This window comes from Ranitomeya variabilis, chromosome 2 (genome assembly GCF_051348905.1).
Source record: "Ranitomeya variabilis isolate aRanVar5 chromosome 2, aRanVar5.hap1, whole genome shotgun sequence".
In the NCBI taxonomy this organism is placed as follows: Eukaryota; Metazoa; Chordata; class Amphibia; order Anura; family Dendrobatidae; genus Ranitomeya; species Ranitomeya variabilis.
In genome coordinates, this window is record NC_135233.1 from 909253206 (window position 1) to 909266079 (window position 12874).

The window sequence follows — 12874 nt, forward strand, 5'->3', positions numbered from 1 at the left end:
TGCTCCAGAGTATGATGGGCCCATATATGATGCTCCAGTGTATAATGGGCTCCATATATGATGCTCCAGTGTATGATGGTCCCCATATATAATGCTTCAAACATAAAAAAAATTAAATACTCACCTATCATTGCTGGCTGCTGCTCTGCTCCGGACTCCTCAGCGTTGTCGTCTTCCAGCTCTCTGAACTGTTACTGCTCAGGCAGAGGGCGCACAGACGTGACGTCATCGCGCCCTCTGACATGAACGTCACAGTCATCAAACGCCGTAGCGGTGGAGCTGGGAGAGGTAAGTATCACAAGTGTTGGGACCCTGATCAATTGGAGGGGCCCACGCCCCGGTGTCTGCACTAGCACAGACACCGGGCCCCAATAGTGCGCAAGTGTCCGCGACGGCGAGTGGGCCCCCCGCCTGCTCAGGGCCCTGGCACTTGCCAGGTACGCAGGGTGCTGACGCCGGCCCTGTATATTACTAATTAAATTATTACTAATTTAATTAAACTTTACTTGGAGTCAAGAAAAACAAAAGGATTGCTTTAAAAAAATAAAGTGCACAATACATCACAGTAAATGAATACCAACAGCCATGCTCATGTGAGTATACCAAAACATTACGGTTTATACTTGAGAAAAATCACAAAAAATAATAGGTTTAACATCTTGCTGTACCTGCAATTTTTTCACCAAAAATGCTGCAAAAACCGATAGCAGTTTTTGTTTCTGTGTTTTCGCACTTACTCATTGCCTGTTATGGGAGAAAAAAGCTGCAAAAATCCTGAAAGAATTGACACACTGCAGTTTTCAAAAACACAGCAATTTACAACTCATCCAGGAAAAAAAAACAAGCGTGTGCATGAGATTTTTGAAATCTCATAGCTTTTCCTAGTACTGTAAAAAGAAGCTTTTAATTTGCATAAAAAATGCATAAGAAATGCAACCTTTGTACATAGCCTTTCTTTTCACATCAGTGGCACATATGTTTAGTGGTTGCAGATTGTTGTCTAAGCAGGATATGCATGATAGTTAAGGCCCCTTAAGGTACCGTCACACTCAGCGACGCTGCAGCGATATAGACAACGAGCCGATCGCTGCAGCGTCGCTGTTTAGGTCACTGGGGAGCTGTCACACAGACAGCTCTCTCCAGCGACCAACGATCAGGGGAACGACTTTGGCATCGTTGAAACTGTCTTCAACGATGCCGAAGTCCCCCTGCAGCACCCGGGTAACCAGGGTAAACATCGGGTTACTAAGCGCAGGGCCGCGCTCAGTAACCCGATATTTACCCTGGTTACCATTGTAAAAGTAAAAAAAAAACACTACATACTCACCTTCTGATATATGTCACGTCCCCCGCCGGCGGATTCCCTGCACTGAATGTGTCAGCGCCGGCCGGCTGTAAAGCAGAGCACAGCGGTGACGTCACCGCTGTGTTCTGCTTTACGGCCGGCCGGCGCTGACACATTCAGTGCAGGTTAGCTGCTGGCGGGGGACGTGACAGACATCAGAAGGTGAGTATGTAGTGTTTTTTTTTTTACTTTTACAATGGTAACCAGGGTAAATATCGGGTTACTAAGCGTGGCCCTGCGCTTAGTAACCTGATATTTACCCTGGTTACAAGTGAACACATCGCTGGATCGGTGTCACACACACCGATCCAGCGATGACAGCGGGTGATCTGACGACGAAATAAAGTTCTGGACTTCTAGCTCCGACCAGCGATATCACAGCGGGATCCAGATCGCTGCTGCGTGTCAAACACAACGAGATCGCTATCCAGGACGCTGCAACGTCACGGATCGTCGTCGTTCTCGCTGCAAAGTCGCTTAGTGTGAAGGTACCTTTAGACTATTGTTGGCCGTGCACACAGATATCTATGAATGACTCTCCTCCCAACAGATTATGTTGGGCGAGATAAGGATCCAGCATGACAAAGTCAAGTGAGATAACTGCTGTTATTCCCATGTGGTAGTAAACACAGAACAAAGGAACTAACTATGACAAAACTGCATTTAAACTTTCCCCCTGTTCTGAATAGACTAAAGTATCAGGTAAAGCAGGCCCTAGCTGCTTTAGCACAACCTAGATATCCCCTGCAGGAAAAACTATGGATGAACACTCTGACCTAGTTCATTAAAAGGCCATCTAATGTATCTCAAACCTCCTAAGGAACCGAGTGAGAGTGCAGCATAAAGAAAACACCAGCAGAACACTTATTTGAATGGTCTAGATACTCCAAACAGAATCCATTAAGGACTATCATCATCAGAGAGCCAACCAGGTAGGAGGGTGGTTAAAATAGAAGCACCTGCAGTATGATAGGACAGGCTTGATAACACATAGAAAACACCTGCAGTCCGAAAGGAAAAGGCAAAAGGTAATCAGCACCCAGACAGTGACAGAAACTACCATAGCTCAGTAAGTAGCTCAGTAGCTTACTTATGAACCTATTTGATCAAATGCACTCCTCTCACATTGGAATCATGAATATGATACTCTTAGTCTAAACCAGTAAACTTACAAGTGATTATGTGAACATGGCTTCTAAAACATATCAGAGTACTCCCTTCAATAGCATTCATTTTCAATAACCCCTGAGTCTTCAAACTGTCTGAAAATACTGGATTAGCATGGACAATAGTGCTGCTTACCTCATTCCCTCTGTAAATTGCCTAAGGCCTGCACATTTGTTAATATTTTAAATGGAAAAAAAGAAATATGTTCTGTACATAAAATATTTTGGATGTAGAATAAAAGCTTTTGCAAAACATGTCTACTGTATTTAAGAACACATAAATACGACAATACCTATAGAAGGACATTGCGTATTGTTACATTTTATAATACATATCTTTAAAAGCAATTTGCTGTTTTTACTAGAAATCTAATAAGAAAACGTCATTTTCTTTTCTTAGAAGATAAATTATCTGTAAACCATTAACATCTTTCCTCCATCTCACGCGACCCTCCCAACGGACCTATCCATTACTGTAAACGGCTACCCACTCTCCCCAGTCCCACAAGCTGGCTGCCTCGGGGTAATCCTTGACACTGATCTCTCCTTCAAACCACATATCCAAGCCTTTTCCACTTCGTGCCGACTTCAACTCAAAAATATTTCATGGATCCATACATTCCTAAACCAAGAATCTGCAAAAACCCTAGTCCATGCCCTCATCATCTCCCGCCTTGACTACTGCAACCTCCTGCTCTGTGGCCTCCCCTGTAACACTCTCGCACCGCTCCAATCTATTCTAAACTCTGCTGCCCGACTAATCCACCTGTCCCCCCACTATTCCCTGGCTTCTCCCCTCTGTCAATCCCTGCACTGGCTCCCCATTGCCCAGAGACTCCAGTACAAAACCCTAACCATGACTTACAAAGCTATCCACAACCTGTCTCATCCATACATCTGTGACCTCGTCTCCCGCTACTTACCTGCATGCAACCTCCGATCCTCACAAGATCTGCTTGTCTAACTCCCCTCTTATCTCCTCCTCCCACAATCACATACAAGATTTCTCTCGCGCATCACTGTTATGACCCCAATGGCAGAGGGTCTCAGGAAATAATACCAAGTCTGCAAACACAAAAAACCAGCTCATAGGGCAGTGGTAACTGGGCTGACCATATATCTAATCCTAGCACCACAAATAGAAGCAGCCGGGGAACGTGCCTACGTTGGTTCTAGACGTCTTGCGCCAGCCGGAGAACTAACTAACCCTAGAAGGGAAAAGAAAGACCTTTCTTGCCTCCAGAAAAAAGACCCCAAAAGTTGGATACAAGCCCCCAACAAATAATAACGGTGAGGTAAGAGGAAAAGACAAACATAAGCATGAGCTAGGTATTTAGCAAAGAGAGGCCCACTAGCTAATAGCAGAATATAGTAAGATGACTTATATGGTCAGCAAAAACCCTATTAAAATATCCACGCTGGATATTCAAGAACCCCCGAACCGACTAACGGCCGGGGGGAGAACACCAGCCCCCTAGAGCTTCCAGCAAGGTCAGGAATCACATTTAGTACAAGCTGGACAAAAATAGGAGCAAAGCAAATAACTCAAAAAACAAAGAAGCAAGACTTAGCTTAATTTTGCAAGAGCCAGGACCAGCAGACAGGAGCAACAGAAGGATCTGATTACAACGATGCCAGGCACTGGACTAAGGATCCAGGAAGTTAATATAGCGACACCCCTGGACTAACGACCCAGGTGAGTTCCAAACTGAAGAAAGACAATCCCAGAGTCATACCACTAGTGACCACAAGAGGGAGCCAAAAAGTCAATTCACAACACATCACCCCTACTCTGGAACTCTCTACCACAACATATCAGACTCTTGCCTACCATCGAAACCTTCAAAAAGAACCTGAAGACCTACCTCTTCTGCAGTAACCACCCATTGACCAAACCACTGCATGACCAGTTCTACCCTCACCTACTGTATTCTCACCCATCTCTTGTAGATTGTGAGCCCTCGTGGGCAGGGTCCTCTCTCCTATGGTACCAGTCATGATTTGTATTGTTTAAGATTATTGTACTTGTTTTTATTATGTATACCCCTCCTCACATGTAAAGCGCCATGGAATAAATGGCGCTGTAATAATAAATAATAATAATAACAATAGTATGTACCATATTTTTCGGACTATAAGACGCACCAGACCATAAGACGCACCCCAAATTTTCAGAAGGAAAATAGGGAAGAAAAATGAATGTGTCAAATGGGGGTCTGTCTTACAGTTCCAATTCAGCTTACCGGGGGGATCGGCAGCGCTGGTGGAGTGTGGTCACAGGAGTGTTCGGTGGTCTGGTGATATTACTCCCATCTCAGACTTGCGGCAGGTTCAGCGGTGCTCTGTGGTGTGGGGGCTGCATCGGCATTTTGTGAAAACACGGGTGCCCCCTCACATCCATTGCTGAAATATGGTGGCCTCTGGGAAAATGGCCGCCGAGGGCGGCGCATGCTCACATTTAGATCTCGGTCCCAGCTGCCTTGAGATCATTAACAAGTTCCCCCCGTGTAGTTTTAGGCTCATCTCTCACCTTCCTCATGATCAAGGATACTCCACGAGGTGAGTTTTTGCATGGTGCCCCAGATCGATATCGATTGACCAACAGTTGTCTCCTTCTAACCCAGCGTCTTACTTATGGTTTTGTAGCCCATTCTAGCTTTGTGCAGGTCTATGATCTTGTCCCTGACATCCTTATGAAGCTCTTTGGTCTTGCTCATGTTGTAGAGGTTACAGTCTGACTGATTAATTGAGTCTATGGACAGGAGGCTTTTACAGTATAAAGGTGACTATGTAAGACACCTGTCTTTAATGCAGGTAACAAGTTGATTAGGAGAATCTAGCTGGTCTGTAGGAGCCAGAACTCTTAATGGTTGGTAGAGGATCAAATACCGTATTTTTCGGATTATAAGACGCACTAATGGGGGTGCGTCTTATAATGCGGATTTACCTTACCGGTACCGTTGCTGCAGGCCGCTGAGATCTCATCTCCCTAGATCTTGGTGCCAAGATCTCCCTCTGTGCATGCTGGCGGCCATTTTCCCGAATCCACCGCACAGGAAACCCTGGAACCACGGGGGGCTCTGGCTTTTCACAAAATGTCAGCAAAGCCCCCTGCAGCACCGGAGACACCTGCAGCAGCACCGGACACTCCTGCAGCAGCGCCGGACACCCACAGCAGCACCCCCTCATTCCAGCCTGCGGCCTGCAGCATCACCCCATTCCTGTTTCCACCAGCAGCGACCCTGGGACCCCGCTTCACCGCAGCCACCCCCCTCCGGTAAGCAATAAGATGCATGGATTATAAGAACAGCAAAAAGGAAAGGAAAAATTCCAGCACCAGGCGTCTCTTCATAAAATCTTCAGTACTTTATTCTCATGTCAAGAAAAAAAAATCATGCGGGGGCGCAGCCCCTAAACGCATGACGCGTTTCGAACAAAGTTTTTATTCATAGGCATAAAGTACTGAAGATTTCATGAAGAGACGTCTGGTGCTGGAACTTTTTCTTTTCCTTTTTGCTGTTGCTATTGAATGGTATCCAGCCACTTGTTTTTCTTTTCGTTGTTGCTATTGAATGGTATCCAGCCACTTGTTCCTGGCACCTCTGTTCATTTGGATTCCGGTGAGGCATCACTAATCCCTTTCCCTGTTTCCTGTATGATGTTAGATGGATTATAAGAAGCACCACCATTTTATATTAAAAAATAAATCCTATTTTTCTCCTCAAAATTTGGGGTGCGTCTTATTGTCCAGAGCGTTTTATAATCCAAAAAAATACGGTACTTAATATCACTGCAAAATGCAAATAAATTTATATAATTCATACAATGCGATTTTCTGGATTTTATTTTTGATATTCTATCCCTCAATGTTAAAATTAGCCTAAGGCTAGTTTCACATTTGCGTTTGTGGCCGCAGCGTTTGTACCGCATATAAACGCATGCGTCGTGTATTCCTATATTTAACATTGAAAACGCATGCGTTTTTTTTGTTCGCGTTTTGCCGCGTTTGCCGACACATGCATCGTCTCGTCGTTTGCGACTTGGCGCGGAAATGCAACATGTAGTAATTTCTAGAGGCGTCTATTTGCCGCCAGGAAACGCATGCGTTCGATCGTGCAAGGATTGCGACAAAAAAACGCATTGCTGTCAATGTAAACGCATGCGTTTTTAAGCACATGCGTTTTGTTGCTTTTTTGAACGCATGCGATGTACAGTAAAATCACACTGACAGGTTACAATAGAGTAGATATATACACATAGAATAGGTATATATACATATATATATGTCAGTGAGACACCTATGTATATATATTTATATTTAATGCAGCGCTAGATAGCATAAAAGCCGCTAATTCAATTACCGGCTTCTGCTATCTCCTTCACAAACCCGACAGGATATGAGACATGGTTTACATACACAACCACAAGAAGAGAAAAACTGGTGTAAAGTGCCAATATGCACAGAAATTTTTTATTAAGTAAACATAAAATAACAAACAGCAGCAAAAAACAACAGTAGATGCAAGGTAGCTGCTAAGACAACCAGGGACAACTACAATTAATTATACATACCACATATAAACCATATATGTCTTTATTTCATTAAAGGACTTTGTAATAATGTGTGTGTTTTCTTAACCACTTTGTACTATTGGATTAATAATGGATAGGTGTCATAATTGACGCCTCGCCATTATTAACCTGGCTTATTGTCACCTTACAATAGCAAGGTGACATTAACCCTTCATTACCCCATATCCCACCGCTACATGTGAATGGGAAGAGAGAGGCCAAGTGCCAGAATAGGCGCATCTTCAAGATGTGCCTTTTCTGGGGTGGCTGGGGGCAGATGTTTGTAGCCGGGGGGGGGGGCAATAACCATGGACCCTCTCTAGGCTATTAATATCTGCCCCCAGTCACTGGCTTTACCACTCTGGCGGAGAAAATTGCGTGGGAGCCCACGCCAATTTTTTCCGCCATTTAACCCTTTAAATTAATAGCTAGAGCCCCCAAATTTGACACACAGACACTTCTTACATTACTGAAGAGGAATATGTAATAACAGAAGGGATATGAGATGGTTTACTGTATGTAAACCATGTCTCATATCCTGTCGGGTTTGTGAAGGAGATAGCAGAAGTCGGTAATTGAATTAGCGGCTTTTATGCTATCTAGCGCTGCATTAAATATAAAAATACATATATAGGTGTCTCACTGACATATATATATATGTATATATACCTATTCTATGTGTATATATCTACTCTATTCTAACCTGTCAGTGTGATTTTACTGTACACCGCGCTGAATTACCGGCTTGATTTTTCTCTTGTGAAATTTCTCATCATGCGCACCATAAACGCAAACGAAACGCAGGAAAAAAAGCATGTAAACGCGTACAAAGGCGGCGTTTTTTAACAGCATGCGTCAACGCATGCGTAAAAAAAACGCCCCGTTTGTACGCTTTTATATGCGTTTTTTTCCACCACTTGCGGATGCGTTTTAAACGCTGCGGATTTAAACGCAAATGTGCAACTAGCCCTAAAGAATGCTATATGGGCTGGCTGCATCCTGTAGTGCTTGTGTTCAAAGACCTGGGCAGGTAAGCGGTGCTGCCTTTTTTCTGCTTTTTCTAAAATTCTTGGAGGATTTTAGTCCTCTTTTGTGGCTTTGCTATTAGTTTAGTGATAGGAGTCCCAAGTGTGGGGATCCTTGTACTATTTTTTCAGGGTGCAGCCAAGCCCAGCACGTTTGGTCCTGTATATAGGGTTGTTCACACTGGGATGCATTGATAGAGAGCTGGCCAGCCCGCCTAATCAAATAGTATGGGCGTGACTAATAGGCTGAGAACCAAACACTATGCATTTCCTTTATGTGAACAGCGTCCTATACAGGCTTTTATTGTGCAAATGTATACTAAGCAGTCATCCCCTGCCATCATATATTAGAGACACTACATCGGCTTTAGGTCACTTTGATGGTTTAGCATTGCAGGAGAATATGATCATGGTGACCGCCGATGTAGAAAGTCTATATACATCAATTAGACATGATGATGGATTAAAGGCAACATCTTGGTTTCTCAGATCAAGCAATCTTGACAAATCGTTGGTTGATTTCGTCATCAGCCTACTGGAATTCATACTAAAACATAACTGTTTTATATTTAATAATCAGGTGTATCTCCAGCTCCAAGGGACAGCCATGGGGGTCACATGTGCCCCCTCATATGCCAACCTGATCCTTGGAGCTTGGGAACGTGATATCTTCCAGTGCAACCCTCCCAGATATATCGACAAGATACACCATTGGATTCGTTATAATGATGATATATGGTTTATCTGGGAGGGGTCTGTAGAAGAATTGAGATGTCTGATGGATGATCTCAACAACAACGATCTGAATATTAGATTAACTTATACGCATGGTCGCCATCTGAATTTTTTGGATGTTGATATTCAGGTTACCGCAGCCAGAATTTTGAATACAGACGTGTATCGCAAACCAACTGCCACAAATTCCTTGCTTCATGCTCAATCATCACATCTCCAGTCAATGATTCGGGGAATTCCCATTGGCCAGCACCTCAGGATCAAACGAATTTGTTCGACAGAAGAGAACTTCCAAAAACAGGCAAGAGAACTTTACTCCTGGTACAGCCACAGGACAATCCGTCACGGGTATCATAGGGCAAGAGATGCTTCTAGGAATGCACTGCTATATAAACCACCAAAACAACAGAGTGGGGCGTCCCAGCAAGTTAGGTTTATTACAACATATAACAGCCAATGGAGTCAACTTACCGATATTTTTAATAAACATTGGAAGGTCTTAGAAACTGACCCTATTTTGCGCAAATTTATTTCCGCAAAACCTTTGGTTACAGCAAAAAGGAGCAAAAACTTACGTGACTTTTTGGTTGAAAGCCACTACGCCCCTAATCCTAGACTTACTAACCCCATAGTTCCTGCTTTTGCCCAGGGCTTTTTTCCCTGTGGATTATGCAAGGCGTGCAGAAATTTAGTAAAATGCAGGGACTTTACCAACTCAGATGGGACACGCATTTTCAAAATCCTACACAAACTTACCTGCTCATCCTCGGGGGTGATCTACTTTGCTCAATGCCCATGCGCAAAAATTTATATCGGCATGACCACTAGGGAGTTTAAGGTTAGGGTGAGGGAGCACATACGAGATATTGATAAATCCAAAAACATGTGCCAGGATGAACCTCTCAAAACCCTACCTAAACACTTTAGGGAGTTTCACAATTCAGACTCCAGCAAGCTCACCTTGCGGGCTATCGGTCAGGTCTCGATGGGCCAAAGGGGTGGGAATTTATTCAAAAGACTTGCACAGGTAGAGAGTAGGTGGATATACCGACTTCAAACAGTTGCTCTTCTGGGCCTTAATGAGAACTTTGGGTTCAGTTCTTTTCTCTGAATTAGGTATCTATTTTATTGGGTTAGGGGAGGGTGGGTAATTTATTATCTTGGGTCTAATGTGCTGTTGTTTTTAAATTATTAATAGTTCTGATATTAATGATTTTTTTTTCCTTTTATAGTTTACTTATATCATATTTCACTCTGTTACCTGATGATGGGGATTGGCTTGGCTTGGAGGTTGATTTTAAGGTCCAAGAATGCCCTCTTCGCCAGATTGTTCCATTTATGCGGTTATCTATATCACCACCTGGCAAAAGTGGACAACACGGACTTAAAGTTTAAAGTTTTGAGGCTATCTGGATGCTGAATATTACTACCGGAAGAATGAGTTATCTGTATATAGTGGTGTATTTAAAGTAATCTATGTTATGGTCACTGTTTTTATTATTATTTATTTGTATTTTTGGTATTTATTGTGAACACTGTCACAATTTATTTATTTGTGAGGGTCTTTGACGTATATGCGGTGTTACAATTATATGCGACCTTCCATATATGTCTATATATTGTTATTTGTGTATCCTCTCTTTTGCACTGTGCACTTTAGTATAATTTAACATGTTTGATGGTTTATATATGATAATATTTATGTCAAAATATTGACATTATATGCCGTGTTACATTTATATGTGACTTTGTGGGTATGTTTATAGATTATTTGTACACCCCCCGCACTCTTGCACTTTAGTATAATTCAATATGTTTGAAGGTTTACATATATATAGTTATGTTCAAATTTAGGCATCATGCCTTATGGCTTGAATATACTTTAATTAGCTTTTTATACACATATTCTTTATAGTATATTATATTAGATGTTGTAGGTAATAGGCTGGTTTTTTATTTATATATATTAATTTCTGGTAGCCAACTTTGTAGGACACTCACACTAGTATCCCCATTACGCTTTATAATACGCTCCTTTTTCTTTGTAATTGTGCTCCTGGATTCGGCGCATGCGTGGCTGCCTCGCTCTCTGACGCCTATACGAATGGCCACTGGGAAACTTGCGCATGCGCCGTCTTATTGACGGCCCATGTTAGCTTGCGTTCCACGGCCGTGTGTTATGGACCTGGTGGTTAGGTGCACCTGGAATGACCTGATGGTTAAACTAAAAAACAGGACAAGCTCTGGGAAGTGGGAACTCTGCTGACCGCAATCCTAATCCTATAACACACACACTAGAAATAGCTGTGGAGCGTACCTAACTCTCCCTAGACGCCTCTTCACAGCCTAAGAGCTAACTACCCCTAAAGATAGGAAAATAAGCCTTTCCTTGCCTCAGAGAAAATTCCCCAAAGGTAAAGGAAGCCCCCCACATATATTAACTGTGAGTTAAGAGGAAAGTCACAAACACAGGGATGAAACAGGTTTCAGCAAAGGAGGCCAGACTTACTAAATAGACTGAGGATAGGAAAGGGATCTATGCGGTCAGCACAAAAATCTACAAAAAGCCATGCAGAGTGTGCAAAAAGACCCCCGCACCGACTCACGGTGCGGAGGTGCCACTCTGCAACCCAGAGCTTCCAGCTAGCAAGGCAATATCATGTTAGCAAGCTGGACTAGAACTTAGCAAATACTAAGAAATATATATTCAGTACACAATGAACAACAAATGAACTAGCAGGGACTTAGCTTCTGCTGGAGTAGACAGGTCATCAGAAAGATCCGAGAGAGATCTGAGTCAGTGCAGATACATTGACAGCTGGCATGGAGTAACGATCTGAGTGGAGTTAAATAGAGAAACCAGCCTAGCCGCAAACGAAGGCAGCTGAGGAAGGAACCTCAGAACCAGCAGTTCCACTCACAGCCACCAGAGGGAGTCCACGGACAGAACTCGCCGAAGTACCATTCATGACCACAGGAGGGAGTTCGAGAACGGAATTCACAACAGTACCCCCCCTTGAGGAGGGGTCACCGAACCCTCACCAGAGCCCCCGGGCCGATCAGGACGAGCCAAATGAAAGGCACGAACCAACTCGGCCGCATGGACATCGGAGGCAAAAACCCAGGAATTATCCTCCTGACCATAGCCCTTCCATTTGACCAGGTACTGAAGTTTCCGTCTCGAAATACGAGAATCCAAAATCTTCTCCACCACATACTCCAACTCCCCCTCGACCAACACCGGAGCAGGAGGGTCAACGGAGGGAACCATAGGTGCCACATATCTCCGCAACAACGACCTATGGAACACATTATGGATGGCAAAAGAAGCTGGAAGGGCCAAACGAAACGACACAGGATTGAGAATTTCAGAAATCTTATAAGGACCAATGAAACGAGGCTTAAACTTAGGAGAAGAAACCTTCATAGGGACATGACGAGACGACAACCAAACGAAATCCCCAACACGAAGTCGGGGACCAACATAGTGACGGCGGTTGGCGAAACATTGAGCCTTCTCCTGGGACAATGTCAAATTGTCCACTACATGAGTCCAAATTTGCTGTAACCTGTCCACCACAGAATCCACACAAGGACAGTCCAAAGGCTCAACCTGCCCTGAAGAAAAACGAGGATGAAAACCAGAATTACAAAAAAAAGGCGAAACCAAAGTAGCCGAACTGGCCCGATTATTAAGGGCGAACTCAGCCAATGGCAAGAAAGTCACCCAATCATCCTGATCAGCAGAAACAAAGCATCTCAGATAGGTCTCCAAAGTCTGATTAGTTTGTTCGGTTTGGCCATTTGTCTGAGGATGGAAAGCCGAAGAGAAAGACAAATCAATGCCCATCTTAGCACAAAAGGACCGCCAAAACCTTGAAACAAACTGGGAACCTCTGTCCGACATGATGTTCTCCGGAATGCCATGCAAATGAACCACATGCTGGAAAAATAGTGGAACCAAATCAGAGGAGGAAGGCAATTTAGGCAAGGGTACCAAATGGACCATCTTAGAGAAGCGATCACAAACC